General features: G+C 43.6%; 1 protein-coding gene across 1 annotated transcript in view; it reads left to right on the top strand.

The window, feature by feature from the left end:
- Positions 1 to 23749, top strand: part of plxnb2b (plexin b2b) — a 128207-nt gene that overhangs the window by 23201 nt on the left and 81257 nt on the right. Inside the window, exon 2 of the mRNA XM_061035823.1 lies at positions 3646 to 3832. The gene's annotated coding sequence lies outside the window, so the exon portion shown is untranslated. The remainder of the gene's footprint in view (positions 1 to 3645; positions 3833 to 23749) is intronic.

Genomic DNA, 23749 nt, shown 5'->3' with positions numbered 1-23749 from the left:
TTTTTGTCCATACATTTTTTGTGGTGACTTACTTCTGGTAGGCAGATTATATTGAATCACTATTAAAACTATGACTCTGGACTTGTCAGTTTAATGAGTTTTGATATGGAGAATTGTTGAAAATTGCAACGCACTAAGTGCACTGAATCCAGTTTATTTCCCAGCCAACCCTAAACACACTCCCCATATACACACCACCACACTCAGCAATCGATAAAGGGAAGCCCCCCTGTGGTGCCAGTGTACAGCTATGCTTGACTCCACACTCTTATTATCATGATTGCCTTCGAAAGGTGGCGGGACGCTGCGTCCATTCACTCAGCCGGACGGCTTTATAAAGCGTTTGCCGATGGTTCCCAGTGGGGCCCTCATCATCGGCGGAGAGCAGTGAAGCTTCTCTGGACTTTTACTCTCTGAAGTGACAATGGTTTTCTCGAGCTAGAGGGAGAAAAGAGAGCAGTGAGGGTTAAAAAAAAAAAAAGATGGCCGCCAAGCAATAGGCATCTGTTGAATACCTTCTAGGGAGGTCATCCAGGAAGTAATGAGGTGAAACGCTGCAGCAGAGCAGTAGCTGTCAATCAGTTTGGACATTGTTGGGTTATAATGAGTGCCTGTTGTGAGAGGTAAGCACCTACATAACTAGGCATCTTGGGTAGATGTAGACAACCTTTAGCCTCCTCCTCCGCCTGCCTCTCTTCCTCTAATCTTCTTCATCCTTCATACTTTTTTTCCTACTTACTGAGAAACAGGCAAGTAATGCTACCATGGACCATTTCCCTAGGATAATCCAACATCTGTCTTACACACGTCTCTTGCTTTGGAATTAAAACCTTTACTCCCCCCCCCCCCCCCCCTCCCTCCCATCCACCCACCCTCTTCATCCTCCACCTTTACCTTCTCTCCATCTTAACCCCCCCCCCCCCTTTCTCTGGTATCGTCACAGCTGCTGAACGATTTCCTCTCACTGGGAGGCTCCTCAGAGTCAGTGTGGCAGTGTCAAACGAGGCTCCTATTTAAGCTCATTAAATGTTTCCAAGAGAATAGGAAATCAATGGTGCATACCGGTGCGCGAGAACTTTTCTCTTAATTTAATTTCCCCTCCCCCTTATCTGTTTGCATCACTCTCTTCTTTTTTTCTTCTTCTTATCATTCTTGCTTGTTCTTTCTCGCCTGTCGGTCTCTGTAAAGTGGTGGCGCTGATGGGTGAGGTGGGGTGTTCGAGGGGAGGGGAGGGGAGGGGGGGGGGGGTTTAAAAACCGTCGCCTTCAGAAACCATTTCAGACTCGTATTTGTGACAGGCACCATGGTGAGAGGCTGTCCAGCCTTTTCAGTGTTGTTTTGCACTCAATGCACGGAGGAAAATCACATCTGGTGAAAGTTTTACCCACACTGACCTCAGCCCTGGAGTTTGAGCCTTTGTTCAGGCCATGCTGTTACGGTAACAGGTTCCGACCAGTTCAGAATGTTGCAGCAACAAAAACCTGTGGAGGAGTCTTATGGTTAGGTTTTGAATCCATAAAAAATTCCCTTCACTTCCTTCCAGTTTTGACTGTTAAACAAGGCTTCAGTGTTTCATTCATTTATGTCTTCTGTTAGTTTTTGTTATATGTCTTTTGTCATATCTTTGGTGTGTTTATGTGTGTGTCTGGCAGGGCTGTGTGGTGTGTGAAACTCTGCCTGGGGGCTGGGCCCACACCTTCTCCGGAGTTCCTGTAATTGCTCTTTTGGGGCCATGTCTCTGGCTCTGAGCCTGTCTCCATCACTCTCACTCCATCTCTCTTTCGCTCTTTGGCCTCTTCCCTTCTCTCTCTCCCCCCCCCCCCCCCCCCCCCCCATCTTCTCTCCCTGCATGGCTCATTATGGCTGATCCCCACCTGCCCAATCAGGGAATTCTGTCTCTACACACATACACACGCATGCACACAGAGCCACTCAGCAGTTTTTCAGAGCTGCCTGTCCCTTGGATGTCTCGTGTGCTATCTGCTATAAAACAGCTTTGCTAATACTGTTTAGCCAAGAAGTGGAAACAATAGTGCCATGACACTTTAAAAAAAAAAAAAAGAGTTAAAAAAGGGACATTTTCTCCCCTCCTTTCTGGCTTTCCAAAGAACCTATTTTCATGAAACCCTGTCCCTTCAACCCCAGCTTCTGACTTTATAGACACACACTCTCCTCAGCCTCAGGCTCCCAACCACAGGCCCAGCCTTTTCCATTTCCATCCAAGCCCTCCCTCCAGCCTGTCACCCAGCAGCCCCACCATGCTTCTTTCCAGGCAAGGGGGCTTACTTTTGAAGGATAATGGATGTGGCCAGTTGCAGCTGCTCAGCAGCCGGGGCACTATCATAGGAGTTATCTAAGGGCCTGAGTGGCCTGTGATGAATGGCTCAGAGCTGTGTGTCTCCACCGATCAATAAGCCACTCGCACCAAGATGAGCTAGATGCCCCTTGGTCCCACTATCCCCCCTCCATTCCACACATATATCTCCCTCTCATAATCTCCCACTATGTTTGCGAACTTTTCCCTCCAATTCACGGCCTAAATTGCCCCATTGATCTTTTATCCTCCGCTTGTTTTAAATAAAGGGCCAGTATCTCCACTTCACCCAAGCATGCAATGTTTCTGACAGTGGTTATTGCACTACTGGCGGCAAAGCGCACAAACATTACTTTAGCCTGATCGAAGGCTCGTAATCTGAGAATGAAAGAGAGAGGGAGGGAGAGTATGGAGTTGCTTCCCCCCGCCCTGCTGGAGCACCACTGAGGCTTCCATCACCAGGCTGATGCAAGCAGAGGTCCCATGTGGGTTTACACACTTGTAATGCAGACAAACACATGCATACACCAAACAGCTTTCCTGTCAGGGCTCATTGAGCGCAACCTGTCCCAAAGCACCTCCAACAGCCCCACCCAGGCTGAATAGAAATGGGATGTTGTCAGTTTCTTCTCTCCTTTGTCTCATTGTTTCGCGCACACACATATGTGAGGTCTCTGCAGACCACCAAAGCGTGTAAATTTGTATTACTCCTGCAGCACAACAGGTGTGCCAGAACTACTGTATGTGTTGGTTTTTGATCTGGTTTTTTTTTCGCTCTGCAAGCCCAGGCTCTGTTAGCGAGGGATTTGCGATGAAAAGAAACAACTGGAAATCGCTCTCCCGCTCTCTCTTCCTCCCCTCTAGGGACTTTCGGTAGTCTGTATCTTCCTCTCCTCCTCATCATCTCTCACCTCTCCTCCCACTCTGCTCCCCTTCTCTTCCCCTCTGGCTCTGGTTTTCTCTCTGATCCCCCATTGTCTTTGTCACAAAGAGCAGATTCTCAGCCTGGTAATTGCATGTCTACTGGCCACCACACCTGTTGCTGTCAGTGCAGGGATGTGGGACCGAGAGGGGAGCTGTAGCCTCTGGCCTCCATGGCTCTCGGTCCCCTCACCATCACATTTTGCTGCGTCTGTAAACCCTATGGGGGGGTATAGGGTGTGTGGTATAGGGTGCTCTCACAGTTGATTGTGTTTATCTGTAACCTTGAGCATCACCTCTGGCATTTGTGTCTGTGCAAATGCATCTGTGTCTCTTCTTAAACCTGGCGCACGTTCTCTTCCCCCCCTAATCCTCTTCTCTCCCTCTCTCCTCTCTCCCCCCTCATCCAGAGCCCAGGCCCTTAATGAAGCTGGGGGTCAGCGGCAGTGTGCGGCTAATTGGCCAAGTTTGCCCGGGGCTTTGGCTGCCTGTGATTGAACTGTCCAGCGAGGGCCCACTGTGTAGCCGCTGCTGCACCCTGCTCCGTTCCACTCCAACAGCCAAGACGCTCCCTGCACCCCTGTCCGCCTCTGCCTAGTAAGTAGCACCCCAGGTCCTTCTGTTTTCACTTAACTCTGAAGTAATAGGACATTCTCTTCTGTTTTATTTTTATGCAACAGAGTCCTCAGGCTCTTCTCCTTTTTTCTGAATCACTTGTCCTACATGTCATCATGTTCTTTTAGATTAGTCCGTTTTTATCAACAGTTTTTCCGATAATGGCAGCATCAATTTAATCAACAGTTATGGCCTCCGATACTGCCATTATGTGGTAACAGTCAAATGCAGTTGAAGACCCAACTGTTTGTTTTGATCTGTCTATGTCTGCTTTTGTGTAACTGTCTTTATTTAATGTCTGCATAGACTTTACTTACTGAATTGGTGTTTGCAAGGAAAAAAATAACTATCAGTGCATCTCTTCTTCTATCCATCTCTTTCTTGGTCTGATTAGAAAAAGAAATGCTACACTTTTGTTCCCACACTCAGCCCCAGCATTTTCTCACTTTCCCACTTTCCTTGGCTTGTGCCACCCTTACACTCTCTCCACACTTGCCACAGTGGGATTCGGGCAATTACTACGGTCCCCCATTGGCCGGCAGCCAGAAGAAGGGAAAAAAAAAAACCCAACAACTTCCATCCCCTATTTCTCTCACAATGGGCTCAACAGTCCAAGCCATGACCAAGCTGTGTCCCACTCTTCTGAGTTAACAGGAGGGGTTGGAGGCGATGTTGTGGAGGGGGGGGTGGCTCTAATTAATCGAGCCTCCACTTTCTACTCGTTATGGCAGTCCTGGCTCCCATTGTATAGCTGTCAGTGCAAAAGTAGAGGTAGCGGGGCGATAGTGAGCTCTGGGCAAATACTAAAGGGAGCGCAGAGGGAAGCAGTGAGACCATCTCACCTGGGGGAAACACAGGCAATGGTCAGCCCCCTAGTGCCACATTAAACCAATATAAACACTTTCTGTTATTATGTTGACAGAAGTTGAACATTGCTGGCTAGTAAATTGTCAACAGTGTGTGTTTGTTTGTCAGGAAACAATGGACCAATTATAAATCAGGCCTTAGCCTACGAGTTAGGATACGTTGTTGTCTGTCAAAACTTTTCTTGTACACCCTCTTTCTTTTCCTGTTTATGAAAGGCTGCAAGTGATTAAATTTACCCCGGTGCTCATTAAATGAAGTTCCCCGGCAATTAACTGCTGCAATAATAGTTTTATATAGACAGCTGTAAATTGTTCTTCTGCTCATAGAGTGGAGAAGCTAATGTTGCTGGAAGCCACTCAGTTGATGATATAAAATCTTTTATTTTACCTTTATTTTACCAAGTTTGTCCCATAGAGAGTAGAGATGTTACAAGGAAGGAAAACACAGTTTTAACAATAAACAGTCAAACACACTCAGTAGAGCAAGACCATTAAATGATCAGCTGGAACATGAAGACACAGAGAGCCTGGTATTTTTAGGTTGAAAACATTCAGGATAGCTCAGTTTTGAAGGCTAGTTTGTAGATTTTTACAAAAAGTAGGTGCTTAAAACCTTGAAGCTTTTTTTTTTTTCCAATTCAGCTCTGACTTTGGCAACATCAGTTAGCACCATGTCTCAAAAACAAAATTAATGAAAGGATGAAAAATACTAACCAAAGACTGTTTTTGGTTCATGGTCGCCTCTTTAACTGTGACTGTTTGTGGTTTACCATAAAACCAAATCTGCCATTAAGCCCCAGGACTTGCTGGTTTTTAGTGTGCTACACTTGTCCATCTGTTTAGTGCTTAGCTTGACAGACAACTCCTTTTCTCACTCATCTCCTCCTTAATCAGCTGTTTCTCGAGGTCAAAACTCTTGTGCTCCACTTTCCATCACATATCCTCCAGCTCTGCAAGCCTGCCAGCCTGCCCGCTGGTGTTAAAGATGAACAAAATATGGCTCGTTTTTGAAATGTAGGGTAAACCAGTTGTGAATTAATAGAACTAGGGTGGGGAGATGCTTTTGCTCGGAGCACCTAATCTGAAACACAACACGTTAAGAATTCAATCATCCTATTTTTGGAGTTTTGTTCACTGTTTTTATGCCTTTGTTGTTCGCGCACTTCAGCTCGTATTCTTGAAGATGGTGTAAATGTCATGGTAATGGCATGCTTTTTGGTATCCTCAAGGATTAGGAGGTGTCAATCATTCCTCCCATGAGGCGTTGCCTTGGTACAACCCCAGAGCTGCGAGGTACTTGGGGATGAATGAATTAGGATGCACAAGAGAAAACAAATCTTTTGTTTTTTTCTTGTCCCTTTTTTTTTTTTTTTTTGCAGCGGTGAAAGTGAAGCCAACAGTTTTGTGTCCTACAACACTGGCTTTTTTTTTATCTGCTGCTTTACTTTTAGATGCTTTGAATGTTAATTTGTGCCGTCTACTTTACAGCTCCACACTTTAGTTCTTGTGAGAGATACGGGTTTGGTTCACCTTTTTAAGTGTGTCTTTGATGGAGGTAGCAATAATAATCATAAAGGTAAACAAAATTATTTTTTTTCGTGGGCATGACTTACTCAAATATTTTATTCATATTGTAAGAGAAAAATGAAATGTTGTTTTTGTTTATAATATATCTGTTGGCATTTTACTAACTGTGGCACTTCAGAAGTTGGTTCAGGTTATTAAAGTGGAGAGAAACTGTTTAACATCAAAAGTCCTTTATGTGATGCCTTTGAGTCAGAATTTAACTATGCATCCCCAGAGACGAGAGTGAATAATTCATTTGTCTCACTAAATCAAAGTAATGGTGCTAACTTTAATGTCAGTCATCTCGAGAAAATGGTCACAGGGGTTTGTCAAAAGATTATATGCCACGTTATCTAATGGCCATAGTTATGATAAGGTTAAAGTCAAAAAGGAAACACATCATCCATCTGTTTTTCTTCCCGTGAACCATAGATGATACTAATGTTTATTTTACGCTGCAGTAATAAATGCATTATTCAATTTCAGGCTCTTAAAAGTAATCACCAAAGAAAGGTATTGCTGAACCTGCACGACACATACAGAATGTTTAAAAGTGGTTAAAGAAAGCCCCCTCCAAACATACCTCCCAAGTGATAAACTTAATCACCACAGGCCAACTCGGCTACAAGGAGCCTCGTCACCAGCATAAGCCTGATGTCACTCAGCGAACACGGCAAATGCCATGTCCTTGCGGAACCCAAAATAATATAAAACACCTTGTTCCTGAATCCATCCCCCCACCTTCCTTTTCTCCACTGAGCTCCCCCAGCCTTACTTCAGCCCTCAAGCCCTGCAGTTTTCCATCGCCCCCTGTGAATATCCAAGCTGTCGAGGCTGACTGGGCAGAACGTTTTCTTGCCAGGGCACAGTTGGAACAGATCCGGCCTCCGGGCCACATATACCGCTCCTCTCCAGCCCTCGCAAACAAGGCCTGCCCAGCGCAACTGTCATCTAAATGCAAAGCCCTTTGGATCACGGCAGTAGATTCCTTTTGTACATACTTAATCTCTTTTTTTGGGACTGCTTGTCATTTTGGAACGTGATGGCTTTACATGCTTTATAGCTTGCTGAGCATGAGCTTCTGTTTGAGCCGGTTTTGTGATTCATTGAATTTACACTGAATCACCAAGACAGAAAGAATCTTTGTTAATAAACAAGGTGTACGATTGTAGAATCTGAATAGATGAGGCACATGTTTCCTGTTTGGTTCCAATATTTGAGGATTATGGGCTTTTCTTTACTCAAAGGCGTACTTTTTGAATCACCAAACGTGTTGAATTGGTTATTGTTCAGATGATGCTATAGGACCTGTTTGCTGAGTTAATCGTCCATCTGCACCCTTGAGGGCTGAGAAATGTGGCCGTCAGGCTTTATGGGAACATAAGCTAAACAGACAGGCCCACTTTAAGTGGAGGCACGTTAAGAGACAGACTCCAGGCGAGTCTCTCGAACAGTTTCATATCAAATCCACAGACATACAAATCTCCTCAATGATCTGCCAAGTTTCTGCAGAATTCACTGGAGCAGGAATAGCAGGATTTCACACCCCCGCCTTGAGCTCCCCACTCACCCCCGCTCAGCCATCACTGGACGGCGCTTGGCAGCAGAGGGTGATGGGAAACATCTGTGAATGTCAGTGTGTGTGGATAGTTGAACACACTCGCCAGATACAGAATTGTTTTTTTGTTCTGTTTTATTATTTATAGAGGCATCTTTTGACATGGCAGCAGACGAGTAAATGATTGTATCATAGACCTCACAGTGGAATGCATGAAATATGAATGTAGATACAACATGCAAAGTGTTTAAGTAGTTAAAAGCTCTGGGGCTGATGTTATAGAGTTGATTCTGCAGCCTTGTTGGCAGATAAACAAGCAGGAGGTAAAGAAGAGATAATAATGCACTTCCTTTGCAGCTCTATTACTTCCTGTGGCTTGCCAAGAGGAAATAAAGGCAGCCCCCTGTTGGCTCTGTGCTCCGAATTTTACTCAGTTTTCTTTACTCTAACAATATTGTGCTTGCATGCTGACTGGAAAGTTGTCTAGAAGATTTTTTTGGGGAAAATGATTCAGCAGGTCCTGTGGATGCTCCCTTTGCAGCTGCCAGAGATGTGACGGCTCCGAGTCACTGAAGTCTCTTTTATTTGGGTGTGCTAAGCTTTATAAATAATGAAATGGAGCCAGTAATTGGTGGTTCTTGGTAATTAGGACCAAGCTGTCAGCTACCGAAGTTGCAGTCTGATTGCGCCGAAACACTGAATCACGAAGGCAGTAATTACTATTATCTATGGGGGTTGTTGACACAACAATAATCCCATTCTTAACCGGGATAAAAGAGCTTATGTTTAGTGTCCCTATTTTAAAGAGGTTCAGCAAAAATAATGTCACACACTTAAATTGCTATGTATTTCTGTTAATGCAGTAAACATCAACCTATTTACAGAAGGGGGATCGCCCTCAAAATGTTCTCCTAGGTGACTATGTGAAGACTTCGACCATATTTTCATTAGTCAATCACTTTCTCTCTATGAGAATAGGGATCCTGAACCATAAACAGCATTATCAACCATCTCTGCAGGTTTTCTAATACCCCTGTAATCCTGTCATTTCATTCATAGATACTACCAGGGTTGTTCTGCGCCCAGAGCGTATCTACCCGCCTGTCTCTGCTCCTCTGTGTGAGAGATTGGATTCCCCAACTCTCCTCCTGCTCCATCTTACACCCCACACACACACACACACACACACACACCAACGAAAGCACACACTCCCGTCCGAGTATTCGGTCATCTCTTTTCAGATCCCAGTAGTGTAAACGAGCTGGTCAGACCCAGTGATTTATAGGGTAGAGGACAATGGCATCGTATACACGGTGTAGGTGATGATTCGTGGTAGCAGATAATAACTTTGCCCTCGCCGAAGTAAAATTCTCCTCATCTTGCTCGAGACTTACAAGCACAGCATTTGTCCCCCAAGAGACGAGGGAAGTGAATGGCCTCAAAAGCAGAGTACCCAGGTGACATTTTCTCTTCCTGCCATCATGCAAGGTAATGAACCCGCTGGAGCCCCGCACGACTTTATGCAAGAAAGTGTGGCGTGCGATTACTGGATGAGTGGAAAGGGGGCAGCTTGGGGGACGTGAGGGTGAGTAAAAGGGAGACGAGTCGCTTTTCACCTATACAGAAGCACACAAAAAAACCGCAAATTACATCGACTCTGAATTAAACATGTGGCAGCTCGTTGCTTGAGGCGTGATGGACATGAAAATGGCTTTTTCAGTGTGTTATTTATGGTGAAGATATTGTATTCATTTGATTATAATAAAACATCCATTACACTCTGAGTGAACGGCATGGGGAGGTGAGGCCAGCAGAGTGCAGCTCAATGCAATAACAACTGTGCGTCTGCTCTAAATGAGCCACGGAAAAGAGCGGGTTCCTGTAGATATTAGTTTCCTTTGTAGGGTTGCTCAGATCTGGTGATATGCTTTGTGAGGAGTAATAAAGAAATATATCTGTTTTTATTGTGCCTTGGCGACAGTGTTATGTTTAGAGCTAGTATAAAGAGCTGGAACACAGCATAAAATGATATTATGGCCCATTAGGTGGGGGCCCGAGCTAAGCGTCGCTAGCGGTAACTGAGGACTGGGGGTAATGGGGCCGCGGCGTATTGTCTGCGATCTGCTCTTTCGCTTCTCGCTGATTGAATCGTCTACATCAGCGGCACTCCATCTCCTGGGGAACCGGAGTAGCTGAGGTGATTTTGGCTGAAGACATCACTCTGTCAAACCTTGGAGATAAGAGAGTAGCGCGGTGAGATTGGAAGCAGGGTGCCCTAAAATGTAAAGGAGAGGGGCCATTCAGGAATTATAGCAAGAACTTATGCGAAGGTGTGTGGTAGTTTCATATGGAAATAGAAATTATCTTGTTCTTTATAGCTGCACATGGGGTCTCCTGTAGCTAAACAACAATAAACATGGTTTACTTCAGTAATATATCAGACTGTGAATTGAGGAAAATGTCTTTTGGACTCAACTCATGCAGTTTAGGAGTGTTTTTACTGGGGTACAGCTTCAACTCTAAAGGTTCAAAAGTCTCCTGACCTTGTATCTCTGTCTCTCAGGTTTAGATCTCTGCAGAGCTGACCCTGTTCTTTTGGGGCTTTCCCCAGTAGGGACAGGTTTAGGATCACACTGCTTCTCTGGCTGGCTGGCAGCACCTTAAATGTGCCCTTTCTCTACTTCTCTAGGGCCTACTGCATGACACACTGTAAGGAAGGAGTCTGCTAAGGGTTGAAAGCAATAAATTAGCATACCTGGCTACTCAGGAGTCTCCTGCTCAAAGATATTTTACACTCAAAACCTCCCTCTAAACTCAGCTTCACCTCTACTTATGTCAACCCACACCCTTCCATGTGCAAGTTGAATAGAGAAACATTGTGTCGAGCAGTTATAGTTTATCTGCTCTCCTGCACAGCCAGCAAGGGGGCTCGGGAAGTAATCTGATCCAAGAAGGCAAAGAATTCCAGGCATCCTGAAAGGAACCAGATGTGTGTTTTTGTTCACGTCTGCCTCATGCGCTCTATCTGTGATTTTTAGTTGCACATAAGGCACATAGACCTTTCTTCTGGGTGACAGACAGACAGGCACTCGCACACACAACACACACACACACACACACACACACACACACACACACACACAATCACAAGAAGTCTGGCATTCATAACAGAACTTGATGATATGATAAGAAACAGGACTGGCCAGACACGGTCACTGCAGGCTTGTTTATGTTAGCTTGCTGGCCAGCCGCGCCTCTTCCCTCACATAGATTGCCACTCAGATTGCATTTCTTGTATTTTTGTACACGTGATGAGCAACAAGCAGATCTTATTTCACACTTTTAAAAATGGTTTACCTCATATGTAATGCTTACTCTCATACGCATACTAGATTATTTATTGTCTTTTGCATATGTTACATTTCATAGGCCTGCTCAGATAACGAAAAGCTGCAGAAATGATGGCTTTGCTGTCATGAACGCAAATATAGCTCCAACTGGCAACTACTTCCATGGACAATATAGAAATTATTACAAGGAAATGTACAGTACTATTAGAGAAAAATGTCAAATATTAGCAATTTGGCAAATATATACAGTTCAATGTGTACCGTATGCAAGGCTTCAGTTTTAAGGGGTAGCACTAGTGTTGTGAAACAGAGTAAGTAATAAAAGCTTAAAGCTGTTAAATTAATCATATTTATGTTTTTATCTAATGTGATCAGATTGGTACTCGACACAGCCAAACAAAATATGAAGGTGTTGGAATTTGGTATTTGAAAGGATAAAATTAATTGGAAATGAAATGTCATGTAAACATGTGTGCAACACAAAGTACCACCACTAAACTGATAAAAAGTACAGTAAAGGTTCTGCTGTAAGACCAACCCCCTAGAAATTGAAAGCTTAACTGTGTTGCAGCGTATATTGTTTGAATTATCTATACACTCTTAAAATTAATATGGAAAATTGATCATGATATAAAACAATACTTGACATGCCATTCCAGTATACTGTAGGTGGGCGATATGACCTGAGATGCATATCACTGTATTTATTTTGCTTTTTACGATATTGGTTAATGTAGCAAAATATTAAAAGGATGGCACATACAGATACAGTATGAACGCATATTCACTCACTACAAGCCCGTTCTCCACCTCAAATAAGCCTGCAATGCAATATGCAACTCATTCCTGAGTTGCATATTGCTGGCACTGCTCGATAACCATTTTGGTGCCCTAGGCAAGATTTCAGCCGTTGCCCCTTAAATTATAGACAGTTTGACCAATATTCATCCAATTCATCCACTGAAAGAAAACTGGCATTCAGCTTTATATTTAACAGAATTTCTTTATTTTAAAATAAAAAATACTTATAAACAAACATGAATAAAATGGTAAGAACACTAATATTTCTTATAAATAACTACAAAATAAAATAAATACAAATAACTAGTGTAACAGAACAAACAATATCAAACAGTGCAGGGAGCAGAAGTGGTCACAGACGGCCCGGGGACGGCAGGGGATGGATTTAAATGTTTTAAAATTGCATCTGGAGAGCGAAGAGGAGCATTTGTTAAACAATCTGCATTTCATAATATAGTGTGAACACAAAATATTATTTTCTCTTCAGAGCAGTACAGAAACCTCAGCGTTGTTTTTCATGTGAGCCCAAACGTTTTCCTAACAACCAGAACTACAGCATGCACAACTATCTATTCAGTGAGGACTAATAGCACAAAATGCATTCATGCTCTTAGACATCAATTAACCCTGGTTAACCCTTGTTAGTTGTTTTCAGTCACAAATCACTACGTATAGCTACTTTTATTTCCTTGCCAGTCCCACTGTGGCTGGTAGGCTGTTGCTTCGTTTGTGCACTGCAACTGAAAATGTGTATTTAAACTGGCCATGACAGTGTTGCAAAAATCAGTGTTGTGGCAGAACAATATACTGGTGCCGATTTTGATACGGGTTCGCCCCCACCAACCACCACTACTTCCAGTTGGTGTCCATGCATCCAATAGGCTTCCTGGAACTACAACTCTTTCATCTATTATTGATGTTAGTAATTATACTTCTGTTTTCTTTCCCATAATATGTCAGTGTGTCTGCCAAGAAAGGGCTATTGTTTTGAACATGGAGTAATAGAAATTGGTTATGTATTTACACGGCTGAATGCTGTATTTGTTCTGTTGTGTTGTCCATAAAATGTTGCCAGTTTCAATATGGAATCTGTCAACATGAAAGTGTTAGAAAACGGTTAACATGGCCAACAGGTTTCTGGCTTTACACCCAGATTGCGTTAGTGTTGACCCCAGGGCTGTGGTTTAAGCACTTAGATGGTTCCGCCAACAACAAATGAAGGCTTTTCAAATCTATTCGTCGTCCAAAGACTTGCTTCTCCTTCTTTTTGGCTGAACTATACCATCAAAGGAAGTGGTGTTCATTGGCCGGGTTTTGCTGGCAGGAATGTGTGACTAAGTGTGTGCGTGCTTGTTGCCTGAACATGTAGACCCCATATCAGCCATCACCACAGGAAATGACCAGCCGCTTGCTTTGAAGTCCCAGCAGAGGTTTTCATTATTCCTACTATCTCCGGAGACACAAGGCCACAGACCCACTGCCCCCGCCTCCCCCCCTTACATTGCTGATCCCCTGCATTCACCCTGCGCTGCTCCCCTCATATAGAGTCTTGCCACCAAACGACTCTTAGAATGCAGAACAAGCCTCTATTAGCATAGAGTATGCGAGAGCTGGCTGCCACAGGGCACAAACCCCACTACAACCCTCATTTCTACACAGCACACTTGCCTGAAAAGGCTGAGAGGGCACGTGTAATTGCATTTTCTTTTTCCCGTGCAGAAACTCAAATGCAAGATACAGGAAATTCTAAGATTTCCGGCCCTGGCCCATCCTTCCACTTCCACTTTTCTCAGTTATTCCCACTTGCCTCACCGCTCATCTCCACCCTCTTCATACCTTCACTTCCTCTCCTTATGCTCCTAGCATATCGAAATGTGTGGTGTGCGGAGATTAAATTAATTGGATGTTGGTGTAGAAGTCTGCATGCCCTCATGGCGTACTGCTGTGTAAGGAAGTACTGGCACAAGCTTGCCATAACTTGCTGCAAGACTGCCAGTTTGTGCTTCACTTCCTACACACAGTATTGCATGGAATCCAATCTTTTCACACACAGTATGATACACAACGCTCCTACACATACATACTAAAAACAACTGTCTTTTCTACAGTGGTTCATACAATATAGATGTACAACTTACTGAGCAGGGAGGCAGATGCGTTGTTTATCTGCCAGCAGGGCGAATGCCAAAGCAGCATGCCTGGGTTTGGGTGTGGTTGAAATCTGGGTTAGGAAATCCCTTGTTGAGGTTATTACAAGCAGTAATGCTAATGAAGCTTTTGCTCCAGTAATGGCATTACCAAGTGGAAATGCTAACCTTCATGTTCTAATCAAGCATTGCAATTTACAATGACATATTCCTAAAGATTAGATTTCTTGTCTAATAGCTTTTTGAGAATATGGATCATGTGTATGACCATGCAGGTCTTAGAAAAGGATGGCTTTCTTGGTCCTAAAGCTATTTTTTAGACCAGTGCCAAACATTGCAGTAGTTAAACTGCAATTCAGTGACCATAACTCTTTTTATATAACCTTCATTTGAGCAAATTTTTTCAGTGCATAAGTTGGCAATGACAGCTGTCCAGCAATGAGTTTGGCTCAGGTTGAGGTTTCTACCTGTCAAATGAAGGGTTTTTTTTGCCATTCTTTCCCAATTGCATGCTCATGGAGGACTAATGTGCGGTTGCAGTAAATTGTATTGCAAAAAAATAAATAATTTAGGCTTATCTCATGACATGGTTGGTGTCATGAGATAACCTCTGTAGCTGTTATGCACTATATAAATATTCATTGATTGGTTGATTGATCAGTGTTTTCTGTTTACTTAGACTACAATAAGTTTCAGAGCTATCTGCAGAAAGGTTTATGAACCATTATATACTTGGGTGAGGTCTACAAAAGTATTTATTCTAATTAAAGAATGAATAGACAAATAATATAACCAGGCATACAGTACAAGTTTTCAGGATTCAACGGCTGCAGAATTCAATGTTATTGACACATTTTGGCAAGGACTCAAAAAAACATTTAGAATCGATACCCAAACCTACTCAGTCCAGCTCTTCTATTATGTGCGCAAAGCCTGTCATGTGATGTTACAAATGTTTTGACTGTTCAGAGGTTGCCATTTGTTCCCCCCCCCCCCCCCCCCCCCCCTTCGCTGTTTGATCAGTGTTGTGTGTCTGTGGCTTTCTGACTTCTCTGTTTGGCCTTCTCCCTCTGTCCTGCTGGCTGGCTCTGTCTGATTTATGACAGTCTGGGGCTAATGGTACAGAACCAGGATTTGTGTCTGTGGAGTTGTGACTGGATCGGTGCTGGCTCATTGGCCTCCTCACTTCTCTTTCTCAGCCTCTCTCTCTCTCTCTCTCTCTCTCTCACTCTCTCTCTCTCTCTCTCTCCATCTCGCTCTCTCTTGCTTTGGATGAGGTGAGAGTCAAAGCGAGATGGCCGGTGAGCGCCTCGGCTGCTGATCAGCACCCCAGACACTCAGACTCATTCATCTTCACCCCCTCCCTCCTCCTCTTCGCTCCGTCAGAGGAACCCTGCTGCAGGCTGGCGGGGGAGCCAGCTCACCTTCAGACAAGGCCAACAGTCCTCAGACCTTGCCTCACCTTTTATCCCTTTTCATCCCTCACACTTGCAGGCCTTTCCTAACAGACTCACATGTTCTCATTTTCCCGTCACTCTCTGTCCCTGAGTGTCATCACTGAAGACTGGGCCAGGCTGTAAGGCAGGCAGGGGGCCTCGCATGTGGAACCATGTTAATTAGCATGGGGAATCTGGAGCTAAAGCCACGTTATCTACTTCCTAAACACCCCTCTCCCTCTTTACACCCCCTCATCTCTTTCTGTCTTCCTCTCTTCCTCTCTTTATGTCTCTGGAGGTTGCCTCCATCATGCCGCTTGCGTCGCCAGGTTTGTGAAGGATGTCGCTGCCAGCTGTCTTTTTCATGGACGGCTGCCAACCTCTCCCCGTATCTTCCGTCCGTTGTCATTTCCTCATTTATTCCCATCTCTCTCTCTCTCTCTCTCTCCCTCTCTTTCTCTCTCTGCCCACCTCCCGCCGTTTATCTGTTAATGAACTCTGTGTCTTGAGCCTGTTTCTGTTTTCCAGCCTTGTCTCTGGGAGTTTTCTTTTTTCATTTAGGCGAGGACACAGTATTATGGCTCTCATTGGCTCATTGGCGCAGAGGTACCAAGGTCGGGCAGGGCAGAGAGCGCCCAGGTCGGGATGACAGTCTGTGTCCACCGTGTCGTGCCAGCTCTGCAATCTGTGAGCAGTGTGTTAAGCACAAAACAGACACTATATTTCCCCCTCGGCCTCGCAGCGTATGCCTTCTTCAGTGGCCCGATAAAGGTCAGAAGAGCACGGGCGGACAAAGAGAGCTTTATATCCAATTCGAACAATCGCAATCGATTGGCAGATTCTTCTCCACCTTCCTCTCTTTCCTCCGCACCAAGAGACATATTTCTGTGGGGAAAGCACTCCTGCCATGGCGCCTTTCGACCCTGGTTGAGTTCTTTGCACTGTGGGTGAATTGTTGCACATTCCGTTTGCGAGTTACAGATAGAAAGAGATTGTGAAAGGCAGACGCAAAACACGGCGCAGAATTTGGATAGCACGGCTGATGTGGCACACACAGGGTAGCTGCAGGGTTGTGGAGACTTTGAATGTGTCTGTCTGTGTGGTTCCTTGCCTGTCTGTTTTGCGTAAATGCAAATCCATTCGTGTGTGTTTTTAGTAGCTGAGTAGCCCTGCCTCCCCTGGTGTGTGTGAGGGCTGTTAAGCTCTCCCGCACTTCATTTGACCCCGGCCTCCTATGAGGTGTCAAAGCAAGCCGAGTGTAAAACAGATGTATCCCAAATAAAGACATGAAATTCCTCCTCATGTCAAAAATGAAACAATCCCCGCTACAAGCACACACACAGCACATTTACACTGAGTCAGTCATTCCTTTTGTTCACACTTTGGAACTTTTGCTCTGGAGAATTCTGGCTATACAATTTATACTCACTTGGCCTTTGATTATATCAATTAATCTGAGCTGGCAGTGCTTTGCTCTATGAAGGACACACAGGGCAAGGCTAATTGTGCCTTTTAAACCGGTTATACACAAGAATTACCATGTCATTAGTCACTGTAAATCTGAGAAGCTCTTTCCTGCTCTTTTTCCCCCCAGATTATTTGTTTGCATCTTTGTTGTTTGTGTTATTTATCCCACTCCTTTCTTCTGTTTGTCTGTATTTGTCCTTCTATACCCCAGGAAACCTCCCAGTAGTATTCTCTTGGTTTGTTTAGAGTTTTAAATATCCCCTCATTGATGAACTACTTTGATATCCTTGTTAGAGTGAGCTGAATCCAACATCAGGGGAATTAAAGATGCTTTTGTACACTGTAGCTCCTTGATAGCATGCGGGGCTGTGATAGTGGCTTCTCTGAGAAAAAAAAAATAAAATCGAGGGAAAGAGGACAGAGAGGGTGGGAGGGAGCTTCTCTCTGATCTCCTGCCTCTCTCAGAACCATCTGTCTGGTGTTGGCCCGACATTCAGTGCCGCTTAGCACTGGCACTTACAAATATATACATTTCTCACATCTAGCTTTGGAGAGAAGTCGTACCCCTCGCTGAGAAAATGCTCGGGAAGTGAGAGCAGATTGAAGCAGGGCAGAGCTGTGGGAGTGATGCCTGCCATTGCTTCATTGACGGCAGGGACAGAAGAGAGGAAGGAATGAGGGTGCACATGATTGGATGGATAATGGAACAAGGACTGTGGATTGGTTGTGTGATCAGGGTTTGTAATATATCCCAGACTCACTAATGGAACATGTTTGTCTCCAGCAGCTTGATATCGCAGCAAGCAACATTAACTCTGAATACTGCTTGCTATATGTGCACATCTATCATTTCTATTCTTGGGCTCCTTCTGCATGCATTAGCAACAGGTTTCTGCACAGCGACAGTGCACACTCGCCGGTTTGTGTGATGGAAACTGCTCAAAGCCTTTATGAACCGAGCTGAACATGCAGAAGTGTGTATTTATTATTTGTTTATTCCCTCTTTTCCAAATCATCCCTACTGTAAGAGATGTTGTTGCTTTGTCAGGTTTAAGACGTTTTGAGGGCACAAGCAAAGTGAGGTTCACAGATACTAATAAGCTACATACAGCGTGGCACTCATCCTGTCAGTTGTCAGTGCTAGGTAAGCTTCTGAGTCGTACAGCAGCATTATTTGGTGTTAAGTTTGTCTGCTCCTCTTTCCCGTTCTTTTTTTTTTTGGGGAGATATCTCAGGGTGAGCAGCTTTTATCCAAGGCTTCCATTTCTCTTTAGAAGCTGGTGACTGACTCTCCCGCCCCTCCTCCTCTGTTACTCGCTGCTGTGAAATGGAATTGCTTTCTCGTTCGTTAAAGATTTTCTTGTCGCCGCCTCGTACTACTCCAGGAGTGAGATCACTTGAAATGGCTGAAAGTTCTCAAAACCACTGGAGAATTACAGTGTCATGGGTTGGGGGTGGATGGGGATCCAACATAAATACAGAAAATTGCTTTTTTTTTTTTCCTCTATTTTTTAGAATTAAATCTGTTGGGGGACTTTTTGACAACACACAAATTAATTCCGGCAAGTTGTCGCTTTACATTAAAGCATGAAGTGGCTTGCTGGTGTAAGGCAAAGCAATCCCTCCTCTCTCTGGTTGCCATAGAAGCAGGTACATTGTAGCTATGGGTGCAAGCCGTTATGGTTCTGCCTAAACAACTGCCCACTTATTTCCTGGAGGCTTCTCTGGGGTGAACGGTTTTCCATTCAGGCCATGCCGATATCTCTGTGTACACATGTATATGCATTTATAAAAAGCAATTCCCATGTGTGGTTTACTCTGATCCCTTCATGTGATCTCTCTCTCTGACACATTTAAAGAATCAAACTGCAGACGGATAATCTGCATGCGCTCCAAATAATCCCACTCTTGTTCAATTTTGTTCCTGTAAACTGTTGTTTGCAGAGTATAAGCCTTTTAGAGTTTTCTCTCAAAACTATCCCTCCTTCATCACCGTTTCCCCTTCACTTGCCTCTTACTCTTCCATTCAAACTCTCATCATCACTTCCATCTGCCCCCAAAACAACACAACTGTTCCACACGTCTCGCACCCGTGCCCCAGCACCCACAGTGTTGGCGTACAAGTGCGGCATGGCTCGGGGGTGTGTGCAGCGCCAATCTTAATCACATCGGGTGAGCACACCTGTGAAAACAGATGTCCACTGGGGCTGGCATGCTGTTCCTCTTTAGGGAGGAGTGTCTGTGTATGGCTTTCCACCACTTCTCCTCCTCTTCCCTCCACCCTCCTCGTTCAAGAGTTTCTCGGGGGCCCCCAGCAGGCAGGTCTGGCCCAGACACACCGACAGGAAGACCCAATGTCGACATCAGACAGGGGGACAGGAAGCAGCGGTCCCCAGGCTTTACCCCCTGCTGTGTTTATTTTAATACAAGCCCTCCTTATGGATGATAATGAAAACGTGTGATCAAAGACACAGACCCTCTCTTTCTTCCAATAATGCGAGCATGTTGACATATTAAGAAGTACAAAATCAATTCAGAAGGAATTTGAAGCTGCTGTGATTCTAAATCAATTTTCTAACCTGTTTTTATTAAGAGTTTGATAAACACCAGATGTTGACCTTTAAAATGAACCTCTTTCATTAAGAGGGGATCCTGGTCATAAGAATGGGCTTTAACTTATATTGGCCGTATACTAAGGCATTAGTACTGGCATGCTAATTCTTCTATACGATTAAGTGCTTCCTTATAGCATTAGCTAACACAATGTTGTGTTTTGTATAATTACATGCTGATTTGATACATTTTTTATAGCCTGCACCACATAGCTGAGCTTTTGCCTGGAGGTGTTTGGAATAATGTATGCTGTTAAATTGGTACTCCTGATAACTACTGATGTTAATGAGCTAACTAGACAGAATGATCTGTATATCTGAATTTTAAAAAGGCAATAAACCCATCCCTAGACCTAGTAGAAAAGGCTAATGGGATTTCTATCCAGCTGTGCTCTCCCATTTGCCAATGAAAAAAACCTCATCCATTTCATACCGCCAAATCCTCATTCACAGAGGTATCCAATCTATAGAGTCAAAGAGGTGATAAAAGCTAAGCAGAGTCCAAGCCATGCTCAAATGAGCCATTTCTCAAGTGTTAGTTTACCCAACTTACAAAAAACATACTTTCTCGCTTGTTTGGGGAAAAAAAATCAAGTGTATCTCTGCATTTCAACGCATTGCTTAAAATAAGAAAAGGATTCAAACCTGACAGATGCTCCTTATCAGTCTACTCATACGATGAAGGAAACTAAAGATAAACTTAAGGACTCAAAGACTTAAAAAGCTTATACCTAAAGGTTATTGTAATGTTATTCTATAAGTCAAGTTAATATAGTTGCACCTGTGTGGGATGGCTGTGGCTCAGTGGTAGAGTTGTTCGTCTCCTGCAGTTGGTACAGGACCGCTGGGCCCGGTGAGTGAGTGTGCCCTGAGTAGCCCTTTGAGTAGTCAGAAGACTAGAAAAGTTCTTCACAAACCAGTGTTTCCCCTACCATTATATTGGTAGCCCGCCCCCCCCCCCCCCCCCCCCCCCCGCCCCTCCTGAAGGTCAAGTGAAAAAAAAAAAAGATTTATTTATGGGCTTTTTGTGCCTTTATTGTAGGGATAGGATAGTGGATAGAGTCGGAAATCAGGGAAAGAAGTCATTTAAGGATACTTTTCCGATAGAACAGGACAGCTGTCATTAAAAGTAACACGTGAACACCAAGATTCCTTCAAGTGTTTGTGTCGTCGTGTCGTCGTGTCGTCGTGTCGTCGTGTCGTCGTGTCGGCTTGTCGGCTTGTCCCCACCCCCCCCCCAACGCTGTAAACCTAGGGGAAACACTGCAAACTCACGTCCAATGCATTAGTACTCCCTTTTTGAGGGTAAAGACATAGCCCAACTTACATTCTAAATTAGAAAATGTATAATTTGTAACATCATTTATTGCTAATCTGGCATGCAGCATTTGTTATGGTTTACAAGCTTCACTCACTCAGGGCTCTTTGATTGCACTTTGGGTGTTGATGTGTGATATACATATGTGTGGTTTCATTCATGTGAGCCATGTGAGCAATGATGCTTTTTTACACAACTGAAGTTCCTAACGGATAAATAAGGTTTTTTGAATTAAATTAGTCAAAAATGTGCATCACAATAATCCAACTACAAAAATGACCACAGTCAAATTCATTGGGCAGCTTTGAGATGGGAAGGAAGGTTTGTGGTTAGATCCCAGCCTTAAGTGTCCTTGGGCAATACATTGCAACCTAAATTGTTCCTGTACAGTAGTAAAAAAATGTTTGAAGTGATTCTTAAACACGAGCCCTAATGAGCCATCAGGATCAGTGTAAGAATGAGTGTGAGGTGAACGGCATGTAGTGTATGGAAGCAAGAATAGAAAAGTACTTTAGTTACAGTCCATTTACGACCAAAAGTCTGATATTCAGCGTAGTAGGCTCATCTTTTTGATTTTATCCAACAGCTCGTCATTGTCTCTAACAAAACCAGCCCCTGTATTCTGCCTTGAGTGAAAACCGCCCGAATCATCGACTTATGTTATGTGGTTTGGGGTTAGCAGGACCTCGTATGACACCAATGCTTCATGCCTGGCCTAGCACTAGAACTAATGAAAAAATGTATTTTTAAAATGATTTTTGGGAATCGACCCTTTTAACCATTTGCATTAAGACACATAGCAGACCCGTTCAGCTCACTGCCATGATGGAACCCACACCGTACATCTCTGCCTCATACTCCACCCAATGCTCCATCCTCTCGTCCATCAGGCATTGATCTGGGCTCTTATCTCCACTCTGATCCCTGTGTTATTTGGGCAGCAAAGGGATTGCTTAATGATCTATTGACCCGACGTACCGATCCGTACAGTTGACCACAATGGACCAGCTACTGAAGAGGAGCCTGTAGGGCATGCACTCTTCTCCTGTACTGTCCCACTCAGCTCACATCCTTCCACCTCTCCTGTAGCTGCCACATGCTCTTTGGTTCCCTGTTTAACCTCAAACCTGTTTTAAGCATCTGGCTGTAAAGTGGCCCATGCATTTTGTTGCCATCTAACAGTGCTCTTCCTCTTTACACTTCAGATGACTTGGCTATGCTAAATCTGATCATTTTGTTTTTCATTAAACTTGATGTCTGAGGGCACAAGAGTTGCCTACATTGATTTGTTTAGCCATTCAGGTGCATTGTTTGAAGTTTCTTAAATCATGACTTTCACCCTCGCTGCATGAGCTTACTTCTTGATTGAATCAAAAAACAGGGCACCAGAATGAGTTGAACTTGAAATGGAGCTCGGTTTGCGTCTCATTTTGTGTTTTCTTTACTTAACTTGTTATTGACGACAGCAGCCATAAGGAGAGCAGAAATACACACAGTCTGATGTGCACACCGGTATATGTTCTGTCTAACATACTGTATGTGAAAACCATTTAACAAACCAGCAACACTTCTGACCGGATCTTGCCCCATATCTTGTTTGCAGTGTGGCACCTTCGAGTGAGTGCAACTTCTGTTGTTGTGACATGTTGAGCTTGTCATGGGTGAGAACCTCAAGGGTTTGCAAGACACCAGTAAATGACAACACTGTGCTCGATTCATTTGTTGGATTTTGCCTGTGCTTTAGGATATTTTCTGCCATGACTTCTGCACAGCTTAGATATTGCAAAGGTTGTTGATCACTCTGCTTGCCTGTCTGTAACCGTTGTTTAGATTAGAATTTTGGTTTTGATTTTTATAGTTGCAATAAGACTATTTCTAATACATTTTTTTGCTAAACTTATAACTTTTATTACACCATCTTGGAATAAAATCTACCGTAAGAGCAGTTGAGGTAACAATGGGATATCTCAAAAAGCTATATCTGCTCTAATATATCCGATTATATCTTCAATACATATTGTTTACATGTCCGAAAAACGAATACATTTGGACTTAAACCAAATAAAAAAACAAATAAAATCAAGTATGGCCTAAAAATGTGACACAAAATTAGACATAATTTTATTGTTTGATTATTTCTTATTTATGATCTCCCACCCAGTTGCTGGTTGTACACCTTACAAGTGATGCAATGTGAAATAAAGGTTAGTGTTTTCTGCACAGTCTTATTGTTGGGTTTCAACACTCCTACTGGTCTCTTGTTTTATTGATTAATTTGTGTCCAAATCTTGGGAACAAATGACTCCTAAAACCATCTTGTGTTCTGATTTTCACTCTTGGGTCGAGCCACCAGTGGAATGAAAGTGCTTTTAAAGTGAGGTCATTTTATCTCTCGGGTGTCTATCAAAGTTGACTACCAAGTGTGTAAAAGAAATGAGATGACTCATATATGAGAGAAGAGAGTAAAAAACAAATTTCCCCCTGGGATTCATAAAGTATTTCTGATTCTGATTCTGAAAATCAGTTTTTTTTCTGTTGCATTTATTTGTTGCCCTTGTTTGAAGTGCAATTAACACAGCGCTGTGTAGTGGTTTGGAAGCAGGGCTGTAGATGGTTCTCTTCGGTCATCTCAAACATTAGCTCCTCATGTTTATTAAAACCTGTTTCTCACAGTTGCCATTAACAACAAAATGATGGTATTAACACCTTGGCAGAAGGGGGTCATTCAAATATAATTCCTGAACAGTAATTATTCAAACATATTCTGAGATGTTATAA

The sequence above is a fragment of the Labrus mixtus genome, chromosome 4, assembly GCF_963584025.1.
Source record: "Labrus mixtus chromosome 4, fLabMix1.1, whole genome shotgun sequence".
NCBI lineage: Eukaryota > Metazoa > Chordata > Actinopteri > Labriformes > Labridae > Labrus > Labrus mixtus.
This window is presented reverse-complemented; position numbering and strand designations above follow the sequence as displayed.